Below are 16,426 nucleotides of genomic sequence, written 5' to 3'. Positions count from 1 at the left end.
TAACATCTGCTAAGGAGCTATGGGTGGAAGTTGCAATATGCTTCCTAGAAACCAAAGGCTTGAGCTGAATGATGAGAGCAGAGCCTGAGAATAAGAAATATTAGCAATTGTGTTGCTAAATGGTAGTGCTTTCTCACTTGCTGGTATTTTCCAGCTCAGTCAGATTAAATGTTGTTTAAAGCATTTGTAATACCAGCCCATTGGTATTTCTATGCAATTAGTACAATGAAGGGACATAAGTATAACATTGTAATATTAATTATTTAATTTCATTTACTAGCTGTGACTGAAGATAATTGGTGTTCTGCTTTTAATATGAACCTGTATTTTGTTTCTACTGAAATCCAAAACATGGACCTTTCTAGAAAAAGTATACTTCCTCAAGGCACTGGCTTGTGTCTAGCTGATCTTGGCTTAGCTTGTAGTCAAACCTTGCAAGTTCTGCCAGTGCTGAGCTCCCTGAGGATAGCAGTGGTTAGTAGCAGGTAGGTCTCTCAAGGTAAATTGTGCTAGTTGTGATCAGGTAGGGCAGTTCCCCTATAGCAAGGAGCATGTGGAAGATGTGCACCTACCACCTAAGCGCTAATCAGTGGGGCTCAGCTTCATTGGAGGAAGTCGGGAAGTTACTTAACTCTTTTTGAATTATTTCCTCAAGACCGTAAGGAACAACAGTTGTAGCATTACTAAGGCACATCAAATATACTAATAGTCTGCTTTCATGTGTGATTTGATATTTTTGAACATGGTAGGTAAAAGACTGACAATGGAGGAGCCAGTGCAAGTGCAGAGGGAAGAGATGGATGGTGTTCAAAGTCCCACAGAGATGCTCTGTTCAAATATATGCCAATGTAGAATATTTTGATGGTGAAGATCCTTGAGGCTTTTCAATAATTCTTGAACTGGAACTTTTGTTTTCATATTTCTCCTAATTTCTGCCTTAGGGAATTTCCTGGGAGAAAACTGTTGAAAATTTGTTATTGTCCAGATGTTGCCTTATTAAAATACTGAGGAAACCCAGAACTTTGCATAAAATCTTTGTCTGGGAGTCTGCTGTCTCTGAAGAGTGGATTATAAAAATCATCTCTTCAAAATACTTGCTTTTTCTTTTTACTTTGCATATTATTTTTTAAAATGCTACACAACCACACAATAATGTGGAAACAACTCTATCTTGAAAGGTCAATGAATTTCTTTTGCATTGGATGAAGGCTAACAAAGATTGAGAGCAGGAGAGAAAAATGTCTCTCAAATGATAAGATTAATTTTCTTTTTCTTTATTTTGATATTTTTTACCAAAATACCACAATACTAGAAATTAATACATGTATAAAAATTATTAGGGAAAATAATCCCATATATATTCCAGTACTAGATTATAATTATTAGATCATCGAGGTGTGTGGGGTGATGGAATTAGTGTGCATGTGAATTCATTTGTGACCGGTTATCTTATTTTTGCACTCCATTATAGCAGAAGACTCCCCACACACGTGTGAAAATGTGTCACTCAGTTGGGTATCTAGAATAAATAAGTAATGTTTATACCAAAATTGTTTGTTCCTCTCTAAAGGAATTACTTTCCACATACAGTGGATAACCATGCATTTGCTTCACATTTTCCTAAAATTCTTCCTCTTCCTTTATTGTGAAATTATGTGACCAAAAATAGGCTGGTTTGATGCTGGTATGAATAAGCCTGCTGATACCATTCCATATGGAGAAAGTGTGTGTCATGTCTACTCTGACACTTCTGATCAGTTCACTCCTCTTCTACAGATTTCCTGCATGACTGTGGGAGCTTTGAGCCTTTCCTTCCCTGAGGTTTTGCTCCTGAATGACAATAACGGTACATCTCTCTACTCCTGGGATATTTGACACCTAAGGACACTACCATTTGATAGAGGTTCTGATGGTATTTGACTTCGAGTCATGGAAGCACCCTAGGTACATGTCCATCTATCCTTACTGTTGCCCCACATAAGCAAATAGTAAAGAAGTCAGTGATAAATTCGTTCTAATTTTAATCTTTCTGACAAACCCTAGAGAAAGACTTAATATGTGACCCAGTTTCTATTTCTGAAATATTACGGGTTTAATCCTCTTTCTGTTTCAGTTTTGTCTAATTCAAACTGGGGGTTGGACATGCTATCTAATGCAATCCAGTACTGGAGAAATATTGATATAAAAGCAGAAACAGAAACAACTTCACAGAGTAAAGAAATAAAAGGGGAAATCTGGAAGTTGCTGTCATAATTTATTATTATATACCACTCTCCTGTGAGAATTTGGAGTGCTTTAGAATATAACTTGCACTGCATGACGTTTCAGCAAAATATCTCACCTCATGCTGAATAGGTGAATGTCATAACCAGTTTATAGATGCTGAAATTATATTGCAGACTTCTCAAATCCAGCAGAGCAGTGTACAATATAATGCCAAACATACAGATGTCTTATTTTGGCATTACTCAAATGCTTTAAATGATTCATGGTTTAAATGGCTTATCCATACCTAATATAATCAGGCAAATGAGGAATGGGATATGGTTTCTCACTGGAACCACTAGAGAAATCCATCTGAATACATGTGGTGTAGCTCCATCAAGGGCTACAAGAGGCAATCTTGAAACTAGTTCTCTTTTCAGAACATAATGAATGCTGGCCAGAAAATTATAAGTAGCACATTAGGACAAACACAGTTAATATATTCAGCATACTGGATTTTTCTCCACATATTTCTTCTACACTCTTGAATATAAACCAGGACGCTGAGACACAAAGTGGTCTCCAGCAAAGGCCATGTGGATGCAAATCCACTTTGTTGCTTTAGTACAGGATTTCAGAGTTTGTATTTGTTTCTCCATACAGTATCAAAATAGTTAGACCCTATATTTGGAAATGTGATTCCTTGTATGTGCAATGAATCATGCTCAGAGGATTTCTAGTTTTTCCTCTCCCACCTCTTCCTGAGATAATTGAGTTGACCAGAATATGCAATCATATGAATAACCAAAGGCTTGTATTGAAAGAAAAGTATGCTTACATATTCAGGAAAGGCCTTGAGCACGTATTTAAGTGATTTAAAGAATTAGTGCCCTGATAAGATGTGAATGGTTCGAAAACATTTCAGAAACTCACAGAATAATTGTGGGGCTATTATTGTTTTCATATTGTGTGCATTATCTATTAGGTTTCCTTGTCTTTAAGGGGATCATATTCGTTTACGTCTTTGCAGAAATTCAATGTTCTTCAAGGAGATTATTTATTGTTTTCCTGAAATCATTTAAATTGCCATACTGACAGGTTAAAACAAACAGATGCTTATCTCACCCAGTGGTTCTCTTGTTTCTCAGTGTTTTCATAATGCGATTTTCACAAATCACAAACATCATGGGACTCATCCTAGGAGATGTTCAAGTGAAAGCAGATTATCTGTAAAATATTCCTCTTTAGAAAGCATACCTCCCACGTGATCATTATTTAAGCAATTTTAAATATCCTACTCACTCTGTTTCATCCCTTTTTATCAGAATTCTTACTTTTAAGAAAATATATTTCCATTAATTTGCTACAGAAGGAGTTAGGGGAGTAATTCAGTAGATAACACTGATTAGACTTTTGTGGTAAATTCTATGCAGTTCTATTGGTTTCGATTCTGTTACTATCTATACTCCTCTGTATGGATACAGTGTATTAAGCTGAAGAGCTGTACCTGTTATGCCATAGAAGGCAAGTATGGAGGGTCCTTCTGACCTCCTTTACAGTGCTAGTTAACAGGTAATACCAAGTGGAGAAGGCAATATCTCCTTCCTGCACTGTTCTCATTGCCTGTATTTTCTTTACAACCCTAAATGAAGTACATTACTGATTCAGTAAAGGAAATAGATGTTTCAGCATATGTGGTTGTGTGGTTGTATTTTCTTTGGAAACATCCTATGAGTCTAGTGTGATTTCCTTTTGATTGTTTCATGCATATCCAGCAAGAAGAAAGTCCTTTAACTTCCTCTGTAAGAAGGGCAGCATCAAGGGATAATGTTTCCATAGCCGAACTGCTTCAGAAGCAGCAATTAATAATCCAAAGACACCGAGATAGGTAAATATTGTTATCTTTGCTTTTCAGTTGGTGAAACTGAAATAAAGATATCAAGGTCAACGTTTTCCAATTTAAAATCTGTGGTTGGACTTCGATAGCTAAATTAATGACATGAATTGCAAACTTTCGAAACCTACGAAGTCAAAAGGACTGCACATTCTCAGGAATTCTGAAGTCTGAACACTTATATATATGCCAAAATTGTTGTAACCAAATTGAACGTTCTTGCTTTAGTTATTAGGACAATGTTAGATCATGGTCAAAGATATCTTGAATATATTATGTTTTAGAGTTTTGTCTTATGTTCAGCAGTAGATATCTGCCCCCTTTGTTTATTTGCACTTATGTAGTATCAAGATCTTAGGAGGAAATTTTCCTTAAATATCTTGGTTGCTCTTAAAGTTAAGTTGTATTTAGATCTCTATGTTTTCTGTCACTACAGTCTATCTCACACTGATGAAGGAACTTGCACACTAAGTGAAGGAAAATGTATCATCTACTCTGTGGGTGGTTGTGGAAGAGATAAAAATAGGCACTTTCCTGATGAAGAAAGAGGAGGGAAGAAAGAGCATCTTCCTTTCCCAGAGGACAGTAGCAGGGAAGGGACAGGGCAAGATGAGGCAGATCTCTATAAGAGGGTTTGCGAGTGATTCTTCTCCGCATCCACGCAGTCCTGTTTGAAAGGGACGCCAGGTGCGGTGGCAAGTGGTGATGTAGAGCTGTATGGTGTGTTTTCCTTGCATATGAGTAATTTGTTAATGAAGTGCTGACCAGATGGAACCCCAATTGCATTGAACTAATAGGTAGATTTTGTAGGACTCTTAAAAACTAGGGGGAAAAGGGGTACTGAACTGTAAAACTTGAATGTTTTGGACTGATTGACCCTTTTAGGTATCTCCCTCACATTAAGGCATGTGGCCAAAGCAGATGATTTTCCCTTTTCAGTAGACATGGCACAGAAAATGCAGGTATGCTGTATGTACATATGTAACAGAAATCAGTGGTGGAAGAAGACAGGTGCTTTCTTAGCACATGATCTGACTCCCCTTCATGCTGTATATTTCCTTTCCTGGCAGAGGAGTCAAGGACTCAAGTCAGGTATCTCCTTTTTCAGTACTGCCTGGAGGTGGTATGTCCTGCCTGGAGGCACTGATCATGTTCTGCCCCACACGTGGCAAATCGATAAGAGGAAACACAAGCTGTGGGCTGCTGCTGAGACAGATGATAACTCTCCCATCGGAAGCCTGGAAACAGTATTTTGGCAGTCTAGGAAAGGTACACGCTCTGCCTTAATTATGAACACAGTTAGTTATATTGCTCGTGAAAGTTTCATTATACCAGCTAGCATATTAGCATTACAAGCAACATAATGAGGCATAATTGGTACAAGGGTTCAGCATGAACTAATTGATCTGGAAAAAATATCATTTCAGAATACAAACAAGAAAAATAAACCTTGACACTCCTCAGAAATTTACAAGAGGAATTTTATTTACAAAATAGCAGGAGAGAATTGAGAACTTGCTAACAAGCTGATTTAAGTTTTTTGTTGATTGCTTTATAAAAATGGCATCTTGCTCATCACCTAGCAATGAGATTTACGAGCAGGGACCTGTATTTGAGCTGTGTTTGATTAGAAACTGCTGAAAATGTTGTTTTGGGAATAAGAGGATACAACATGTTTAAAAAAGAAAGACTGTTGCTAATTTTTGTTGTAAAATTGTTTATTATTCAAATAAGGTTACTGAGAGAGGAAAAGCCATTCTAGCTATAACAAAACTGTCAGCCCAGCTGTAAGATTTTGTTATGTGCTATGCTGTATGGCGTGCACTAAAGTTAAACTGCAATAGATAAGTTTTTGCTGATCAAACATAGTGACATGACATTCAGTTTAAAAATCCTTCTGCTGCACTTCTTTTCTGTTGTCAGTTAAATTAAAAATACCTCTGGAACTGTGATATCTATAAACCTTTCTGTGTGTTAGAACCAAAAGCAGCTCCTGGGTTTCAGTTAAAAAAAAGGGAGGTTTAGCTGATAGTTGTGAAAGATAATGAAATGCCTTTTTAAGGACTAAGAAATGTTGTAATTTAAATGAGAAACTGCTACAGCAATTTTTAAGACATTCAATTGTTTTTATGTGTACAAAGAACCACATCTTTTCTGTGGAGACAATCCTTTTCTGATACCACTGGGACAGCTTCTGTAGCAAGATACAATAGTGTAAAATGGGCAGAGTCTTCGATGATGGGTATATCTTGGATCAAATGCACATTTTCAGCAGGTATCACTGGTTTTATACCACACGAGGCACTCCTAAATATTTGAATAGCACAGTCAGAAGGCTCCTGACACTCACAAAACGAGCAGAGTGAGTGAGTTTTCCAGGTAATTTGGCAGCCAGGAGACTGAGGAGTGAGGCCAGCGTCATCCCTCTGGGGAGGAGGAGGAAGGCTGGGGGTTGGCCTGAGTGAGGGGGAGGGACCACGAGGAGTAAAGCACATGCACATGCACAGCAGGGGGGGAGGGGGGGTGGAGAGAGACACATCACCGGGCTGGTCTATGAGCATCCTCCTTCTCTCCCAGAGTGAGAGCAGTAGATGTTTACCGGGATTCAGGGTTCTTTCTAGTAGCATCCTCTGTGCTCTTCACCCCAGTTTGTTTATCTCTGCCTAGTAAATCCCTTGGCAGGTAAAACAAATCTATTAATAACAATTTAAACCACTTCAGCACTGCAAGAAACACAGAGCTGAGGCCTGTGAGAGCCAAGTTCAATTCACACATAATTTCCCCATTTAAATGTTTTCGAGTGAGTCACTTTAGGGTGTGTGTGCCGAGTGCACTGGCACCAGTGCTACAAGAGGTAGTGTTTCTCTTTCTTTCTGGTGGTGTGTCGGCTCAGCGCAGATGGTGCAAATCCCCAGCTGTGAATCACCAGGTTTCATGTAACGGGTGTGTTTGCTTCCTCCAGGGATGAAGGAAGAGCAGGTAGGATGGTCTCCTGAGCAAGGAGACCTCCTCAGCCCAGCACTGCAGCTCAAAACACACCAGGCAGGAGCTATCGGCAGTGTACACCTGGACTGTCAGCAGGGATTTGAGGGAAAATTAATTTTAACCTTTCATCAAGCCAATAGATATGTGCTGTATAAATCACATGTAGATATTACATCAGCATTTGAGCTAATTACAAATATGGAGCAGGAGCACATCTCTCTGGTAGTAGCCCCCTGGTCTGGTTGGGAAGCAAGGCATGGTGCCAACAAAGGTTCCTCATTCCTCCTGGAGATCATGAGGACAATTACCTTCTGCATGTCAATACTGACAATGTGCCCAGGCTAGAGACTCTGAAATAGGGATTACCCCCCAGGTCCACATGGCCAGGGCAGCCCTTGACACAATTGGAGGGTTACAGTGGAAGTTTTAGCAAAGGCTGATGTTGAAAGACATATTAAGGTGCTTGGAAATGCTTTGAGATCCACTGGGAGTAGCTTTTGAGAACAACATACATACTGCTGGGAAAACACACTGTGAATAATAGGAATAGGCCGTGGTCCTGAGCAACCAACTGTCTTGGTTTCCAACAGAGTCTCATGATGTTCCCACTTTTTGCTGAGAGTCAGAGCTCTTGAAATCATCTGGTTATCTGTGAATCCCATTTCTAAACTAGAAAGATGAGTAAGTCTGCCTGATAATTTTGAAGATAATCTGTTGATTTATGTTGCCACGGACAGGGATCTTTGAAAGTTTCAGTGTGGCGCTCCTTGAAATCTGTTAATCCACTGTCATACAGTCTTACAAAATGATGCAGAAACTGGGAGCAGTCCTCAAATTCATCACCTGTCTGAGCTAATTCCTCTTCAATCTGGGATACAGATAGCACTTTCCAGATGCTTACTGCTGGTTACAATGCAATAGTACTTCAATGACTTCACGTGTTAGCTATTAATTAGTAAAAACTCTGCCTAATTTGAAATTTTTGCAGTTAGAAATCAATATTTTGGAAGTACACCTGACTGACAGCTCCAGTGAGGAACACATATTTACATGTTAGTGGTACAACAGGCACTCCCTCACTGTATCAACCTATTATTCTGCTACATAGGCAGAATAATCTTTCAGAAATAACAGGAAATCGAGCCCATAACCCAAGAAGTTCTTGGGTACTTTTCTGCATCCACTTTTAATTCTATTTGCTGTATTAGAAGCTCTTCATATGTGGTTTAAGGACATAACAAAATGATTTCATATGAGCAGCCTTTCATTACTGGACAACAGGTTTCACTAGCTGTAGATCCTGCGCTGGACTGTAAGAGGGAAGTTTCTGTACTTCATGATCAATATCTGTCTTTCCTTGACTAAGGTTCAGCCTCTTGGGTCCTAATGTAATTAAGTCAGCTTAACACTTTCCCATTATAAGGAACCCTGTTCTGTTACTTAAAAGTTCATCAAGTTTTAAATGCTTGCGCAAAATTGCTGAGATTTTAGGAAGACTGCTTCCATGAGTTTGTTGGGGTTTTTTTAACCCTAATTTGATTTACTACATTCAAGAAGGGGAAAAAAAAGAGAAAGAACAATTGTGCTGTTCTGGAAGGTTAAAAAAACTCTGCTTTTTTTTTTTTTTAAAGTGGACTTTCTGTAAATATCATGATTAATGCTTTTTTTCCAGCAGTGTCATTTTTCAGCCCTTTGAACCAAGCTGACTAGTGATCATTAGCTGTGTGTTTCTGATTTTCAGAGGGCCTTGATTCCTTCTTTTCAAAGTCCTCTATCCTTTTTTCAAAAATACTGATAATTTACTGCTGCAGCTGAAACATACCTATCCTGTATAGAGAGAGAGTATGTTGGGAAATTCTTAAGAGAAATATGAAGGTAGATAGGCACATGTGTTAGGTATATAAATGCATTTAAGTTGTTTGCTAAGAACTGACAAAATTCAGGTCCCAAGCACCTCCAGTGATATGCTCTAAATTAGTGGAAACTCACAATTCTGTGCTTCATTTCCTTCAAAAAAGCTTTTTTTAGATTTTTTTTTATTCTCTTATAAAAGTCAGATTTCTCCCACCATTCCTTTTTTATCCTTTTTTTAACCAGGAAATATGAAAGCTAAAGAGAGATGGGAAGTAAAATAGTTTCTGGACTAACTTAAAAATATCTGAATTTCTGCCTGATTGCCTTCACTTTCAGCAAACTTCTGTTTTGACACTCCCCCTTTCAAAATGTAGCTCAAAATATTTTTTTAACCATGATTCCTCATGTGCTTGGCATTCTGCTGCAGCCCCTAATGAGGCAGTGACATCTTATTGTTTTCCCTACCTGTGCTGTGTGCAGCACAGATGGGGCACCATCGGGGCTCAGCTACTGTGGGACAGGCTAAGTAGGCTCTTATCCTCTGTGCAAAGCAGCTTCTTGGAGAGGAGGCAACGCAAGCACCACGCCTGCCATTATGTTACACAAGAATTTCTGAGACATCTGTGGTTTATGTAACAGTACCCAGCATCGAGGCAGCATTTCTCATCAGTAGATATTAAAATGCTCTTAAAAAAAAAAAAAAGAGGTCAGAGTTATCACCTCAATTTAAATATTCTGTGTCAGACTTTGAAGAAAGAGCATTTTTCTCATGGTCAGGGTGGTGGTAAAAGACAAGACAGCTTGTGCAAAGATGTAAAACACTTGAGCAATGTGCCTGAGTAAACAAGGCTTATCTATTTAGTACTTAAGACCTGTGGCTGAATCCAAAACATGCCTGAATTACCTTTGTGTAAGCTTGCAGTCATAAAATTAAATACTACTAATCACCTATCTGTCTCTGATGTGTTTTATTTTGAGCTGCAGAACTAGCAGTCCCTATAGCTTGATTTGTTTAACACTTTTTGAACTAAGACCTTGTATTTAGTTGCATGTAGTTTATGTGTGTGTGTGCAGCTGTGCAGGTTAGGATTTTCAATGCTGTCTCAACAGCTTTATCTTGAAAGACAGATTATCTTTAAAAATCTTTTAGAAAAAGTGCTTCTGCAAAAATATATCAGCACAAATTGAAGTTTGGGGAAAAAATATGCTTAAGTATATCAAGGGGGAGTTTCAGTCTCCCCTGGCACTGGGCTTAGGCTTTAAAGTTCCCATTGTTATTTCATGCCCCATTACCACAAGCCCTCTGCTTTGGTTCTGTCCCTGTAAAATGAAACAGCAGCACTTTTTTTTTATGTAGTTCTTCTGTGTTTTGCCCTTTTCGCCTGCAAGCTCTTGAGACCAGAGTCTCTGTCTTAAACATACTGTCTGGCTTGTCTGGACCCAAGTGTTATTTCAAAAACTTGCTGTAGCTTCACTGAAAGAAATTTATAGTAATATAATATTATTATAGGCTCTTTGATCAGCATTTTACAACATAATGAAATAAAAATATGTTTAGGAAGAGGAGTGTATCTCGTAGGAATGATCATTTGTTTGACCTTAATCTGTCATTGGCAAAGCTTTCAGGCTGCACTGTATTAGCAGATGGATAATGGGCTCCAGCTGAAATTACTTGCACAGTTAAGTAGTTTATTTTCTCATTTTCCTACAGTGAGAGTCTCTAAGAACAGAGCTGGCATATAAGCACTTACATACGTTCATGCATAAACATGTTTGCCTCATTGTTTGCACTGTTTGAGTGAGAAGCTGAGGTGCTGCCATCTCTTCTCCAGTGCTTTGCACAAGGAACAAAAGCTGGAGCCAGATCATCATTGTTGCTTTCCTTGGGGAGAGTGGGGAGCCTGGCACAAAAGTGCAGCACCTCAATTGGGACCCATTCCAAAGGACATGGGGAGGGAGGTTTTTCACAGACTTCACTGGATTTTGGATCGTCTTCAGGGTTTTTATCTTAGAATAGCTTGCAAAGCTTCTCTTTATTGAGCTTTTCAGTGATGTCTTTGTGCCGTGTAGAGAGAAAGTAATTAAAAGAGAAAATTTACCATAGCAGTAAACAAAATTAGAAAAATCACAAGATTCAGAGGAAATAGGATTCAAGGGATAAAACTGGAGAGAACAATAGAATGATTACTCATTTTGCATGCATACAATCTTATTGCCTATAACCCTTGTTAACATGTTAGGGAGAGCTCTTGTGAAGATTTTTATTAAAGTGTAAGCAACATGAGAAACAAAAATTATCAATTTGCTACTAATTACACAGCTTTTGATGATTTTGACATCTCTAGAAAGAAATTCCTCGCACCACAACAGGATCAAATTTGTAGTTTTTGTCAAGATGACTACTCCCCTAAATGCTTCAAATATTATTAGAGCAGAATTAAATGAAGTGCAATTCCTGTCTGTCGACCAAAAATAGCCTCTCATTTGAATATAAAGATGTAGAGAGTTATTGATTATAAGTCAAAACAATGTAAGAAAATTGTGCACAAAGAAAGGGGTGCATCCAAGGGTTTTGTTCAGGAATAATGCATTTATTTATTCAGGAATGACATAAAGAAATTTCCATCTTATGAATAATAATATACATGCTCAGTAAAGTAGTTACAGAAATGTTATTGTTTTCATATGGTAGAAAATTGTCATTTGAAGCTGACTTCTTTCCTTAGCATATAAACCTGACATAATGTTACCAATGACATGGGGTCATTTTAATGAAACTTAATTGAAAGAAATTGAAAGGTAGGTTGGATTTGGAACTCCCATCTCAATTATATTCATTCTGCTTATATTAACCAGAGACAAAAGAAATTGCCTAAACTATACTTTATTTCTAACAGAATCACGGGTAAATGACATTCAAAGAAAACTGAAAGCAAAATGAAGAGCAGTTCCCCTGCTTAGAGTTGTAGAAGCTGAACAGAAAAGGATTCTTTTTTACTTTTTTTTTTAAAAATAAGGAAAAGTTTTAGCAACTAGTGTCACAGATTTTGGAGGTCAGATGGGGGTTTAGTGATATTCTAGCAAGTCCCTAGTGTGGTTAATTACAGCAGCAGTATGGTCAGATACCCAGTTGTCAATTTAAAGGCAAGTAAAGATTTCTGGGAATAACTAAGTCCTGTGGATGTAGAGTAGAAAGAAGTAAGCTATGACATTAAGACACAAAGAAACAAAATGAACACTGAGTAAAAAAAGTATTGGGTCAGGAGCCACAGATATTTCAAAAAGAGGCACAAAGCTTTGACCAGTTTGGCACCCCTGAAAGAGTTGCTACCCCTCATGTGGCAAAGCCTGCAAATGTAGCAGCCTGCAGTCTTGCTTGTCCTGTGGCTTGCCCACACCTCTACCAGTCAGAACCAGGAGGTGCAGGGCTGAATTACTCCAACCCTGAAACAGCATGGTGCTGTGTGTGACATAGTGAAATCTGCTAAATTGGGTCTGGGATTTAAGGCTAGAGCAGGAATTTAAAGACTTGGGAATTGCTTTGAGGTTTAACTTTCTCTGCTTGCAAATACACATGTTTTAGTGAGGGTAGGGCATCTCCAGCATTTCTGCTACTGCCACACAGCACACACAAATCAGCTTCAATGACAGGTGTGGAAAAACTTGCTGGATTGCTTGTGGCTACACATGATTGATAATAGAGCAGAGGCAGATGGGATACTTTTTATTTAACTTAAGGGAAGCAAACAACATAGGCTGTGTCAGCATTAAAAGATTATACACTATGACAGGAGCAGGTCTGCTACCTAAATGCTGGTGAGCTCTGTAAATTCATGTTGCATGAACCTTAACATGACATGTAGACACAGGGCCCACAGCATACCTGTACCCTTGTGACACAGCTGCTGGGAGGGAGGTGGGATGCCCTGCATCCACAGGGGCACAAGGTACCTATATGTACACCTGAGACAGTTGTATGGGCTCCAGCTGCAGTCAGTGGAGTCTTGTAGAGGAAGTCAGTGGAGAATAAGTGTGACTGCTTTCCACCAACAGTATTAGATGGATCCTACACCTGGCCCAGATATGGGTACTGCACCCAAAATTAAGGAACAAAACCCCTACCTACCTTGTTAGCAGTTGGCTTGAATATTACAGCTCTGCTGATGCTGCAGACCTCAATGGCACAAAAGAAGGATAATTATGTATTTCTTGCACAAGTTATTTGGACACTGCTGTTGGTCTGAACCATTCAGGATTTGTATAAGGGTGAGGAAAAAAAGTTCTACAGGTTATACATGGGAACTGTGAGTTCCCACAAGGAATAAGGAAGAAAAAGTAAGATTGGTGTAACTAGATATTCCCTGTACAGGCACATGGAATTTAATTTTTTTTAAAAAGGTAATTTTTTTAATCTTCTAGCAATCTTGTGTGAAATCTGTTGTTCCAGTGTAAACAGTTATATTCTTAGTTCAGTTGCTGAATCAGGTGTGAAATAATGAAGTTTTGTTTATTTGTTTTAGGCTAAAATGTGGGAATGACAAAATTACTTGTAAAAAGTATATGAAACTGCATTTTTGTTGGACTTAAAATTTATAGGCAGCATTTTTTCTAGTTCCAAAGAGTCCCTGGACTTTGCATAAATCAGCAAGCACTGGCATTTTCTTAATGTCACTAACAACATTTTGGCCAGGAGGGTCTTAGCTGACTCGGTTCACTACAGAATTGCACATGGCACATCCTGAGGGGAATTACTGCATTACTGTATTTGTTTACATTACTCTTAAAGCTGTCATCCCCAGCAAGTGTAATTGGCTGCCCTGTGAAACAAGATCTTTCATTACCATCTTTCCTAATGCTTAATCAAAGAATAATTCTTTGGGATGTTTGTTATATATGGAGTAAACAAAATGTTTCCTTTTCAGTGAGGTATATAAAGTTACCATTGTCAAATACCGAATGATAAAAGACAGAGTTTACCCAAATGCACTGTATGGGGGCAAAAACTGAAGAAAATTGACATAGATCTGATGCAATGTTGTCGAGGTTACTATATGACAAATCTAGTGAAGAACGTATTATTCCAGGCCCTTACAGAATTATATGAGCCAATGGGCCAGCTAAGAAAGTTAAAATCTCTTTCCAGGAGAAAGAAGGTCACAACAAATATTGGATAACAATTGTGCTGTGACTCAAGTGATGGTGATGGATAAAGCCCAGGTTAATGTAACCTAGCTGAACCCACATCTACTGATGTGTACTGGAGGGGGGTCTGGTAACACTGCTACCCATCATATGCTCTCTGGAGAAGAAGCAGAGTGTGCTTACTGTAACAGTTGTACATCTTTATAACAGCATCCAGACAGGTTGACTGCTTCTGTGTCAGTATTCAGTGCTTTTGGGATAGAAAGACAGCAAAAAGTGCTCCCACAGAGTGAGAGGAAAATATCTCAAAATATCTAAATTGCTTATGAATCAGATTAGGACTTGTGGGCATAGACCACTTTAGGATTATTGTGAACCTGTACCCAGGTATCTGTCCTCCTACCAGCTGGGCAGTTAAGGCACAACTCTGAATGTGAGCAGCATTTTAGGACAGTGACGTGATTTTAAATACTCCACCTTAATTGTTTTCTTCCAGTGAATGTGTATTGACCTCTTTCTTCTGAAAAGGTCAGTCTCTGCCTGACTGGAGGGGTTTGCTGTTACACAATGTGTGGTGTCTTTTGGCACACTGTAATTCCAAAGTTTTGACATCTTGTTTCTTCTCTCCACAGGCTGTTTTAAGGTGAGTCTGTGTTAGTCCTGATATCCCATTGGTCTCAGAGTAGTGTCATTAGAGGGCTTAACATAATAAAACACACTAAGAGCCAAGGGATTTAAAAAACTGACTATCTGACACCTGTGCAAGGCTTCAGTGCATAGGATCTGTGCTTTCCATAGATGTTAATTATTTGTCTGGCAAAAATATCATCTCAAATGGCATGTTCCCCAGGATGTTAAAATGCTCTCCTGATCAATAGGGTTACTGATTCCTTTTACCATTTTGAAAAGTTACATCGGTTTTCATTGGAAAATAAGGCAGTAATAGAGGTGACAGAACAGCTCATTAGTCCAGGGACTGTGACCCATGACTCAGTTTCCATAGGCAGAGAAAATGGAAGAGACAGTAAAAATTGAGAAGGTGGGTCAGAGGAAATGGAAAGGCATTTCTTTTGAAATCGAGGTGGTAACCCAATTCTTCATGTAAGAGTTGTGTGATTTATAAAAGACACAGCCTTACAGAATTTTTTGGCAAACAAGTAACAGGGATGTTTTTTGAGTTCCTCTTTTGATTGTTTGTTGGGGTTTTTTCTTTATCATTTAATCAAAAAAAAAAGTTGTTGCAGAACAAATAAGCAAACCATGACTTTTATTAGGCTGACACCAATGCAAAGAAAGAGGGCAAGTTTGTGTTTAGATGCTGATACAGACATGTTGGATCAGTGGAGAGGTCAGTACAGCACTTGTTGATCTTTCCTTAAAATGCTTTTCCCTTCTTGTCTAAACCTAGTTGCCTGATTTTTCTCTTTAACTGTTCAACAAATGTACAGCAGTTGGAAAACTCTGGAGGAAGGGCAAGTCATCCCATAACTTGAACTACTCATCTGCAGTGGTAGAACTTATGGCATAAGGAGGTGAAGCCTGGTGGATAGCACTTGGTATGAAGAGGAGACAATTTGCCTTGAATTGTGCTCCAAATAAAAGTAATGCAGTGTCTGGAATGCTGGTGTAACATGGTCTTTCCTCTAATTAGCTACTTAGATTAAAAAAAAAAACAACTAAACAATTCTAGAGCATGCACAGTTTAAACATGCTTCAGGAGTATTAATAAACTGTATGTTAATTAGTAGTCTAGGTACACACAGAATTTTTTCCACAGAATCATTTAGGTTGGAAGAGAGCTCTAAGATTGAGTCCAACTGTTAACCCAGTATTTCAAAGTCCACCACTAAAACATGTCTCCAAGCATCACATTTACACATTTTTTGGACACTTCCAGGGATGGTGATTTCACCACTATCCTGGGCAGCCTGTCGCAATGCCGACCACCCTATCTGTGAATACATTTTTTCCTAATATCCAATCTAAACCTCCCCTGGTGCAACTTGAGGCCATTTCTTCTTATCCTGTCACTTGTTACTTGGGAGAAGAGGCTGCCTCGCATCTGGCTACAACCTCCTTTCAGGCAGTTGTAGAGAGCGATAAGGTCTCTTCTTACCTCTAGACTTAACAACCCCAGCTCCCTTAGCTGCTCCTTGTAAAACTTGTGCTCTAGTCCCTAGTTCCAGCCAAAAAGAGGTGACTCATGCCCCGCAATCTACTTCTTCTTCTGAATCCTCCAGCAATTGTGCTCCTTTGCTACGAGTGTCCCGCCTTGAGTAGCAGAGGAAGAGCTTAGCCTCAGCATTCTCATGTCCTTCGTGCCCTCTCAGGATCTGCTCTGTCTCA

The sequence above is a fragment of the Chiroxiphia lanceolata genome, chromosome 1, assembly GCF_009829145.1.
Source record: "Chiroxiphia lanceolata isolate bChiLan1 chromosome 1, bChiLan1.pri, whole genome shotgun sequence".
NCBI lineage: Eukaryota > Metazoa > Chordata > Aves > Passeriformes > Pipridae > Chiroxiphia > Chiroxiphia lanceolata.
This window is presented reverse-complemented; position numbering follows the sequence as displayed.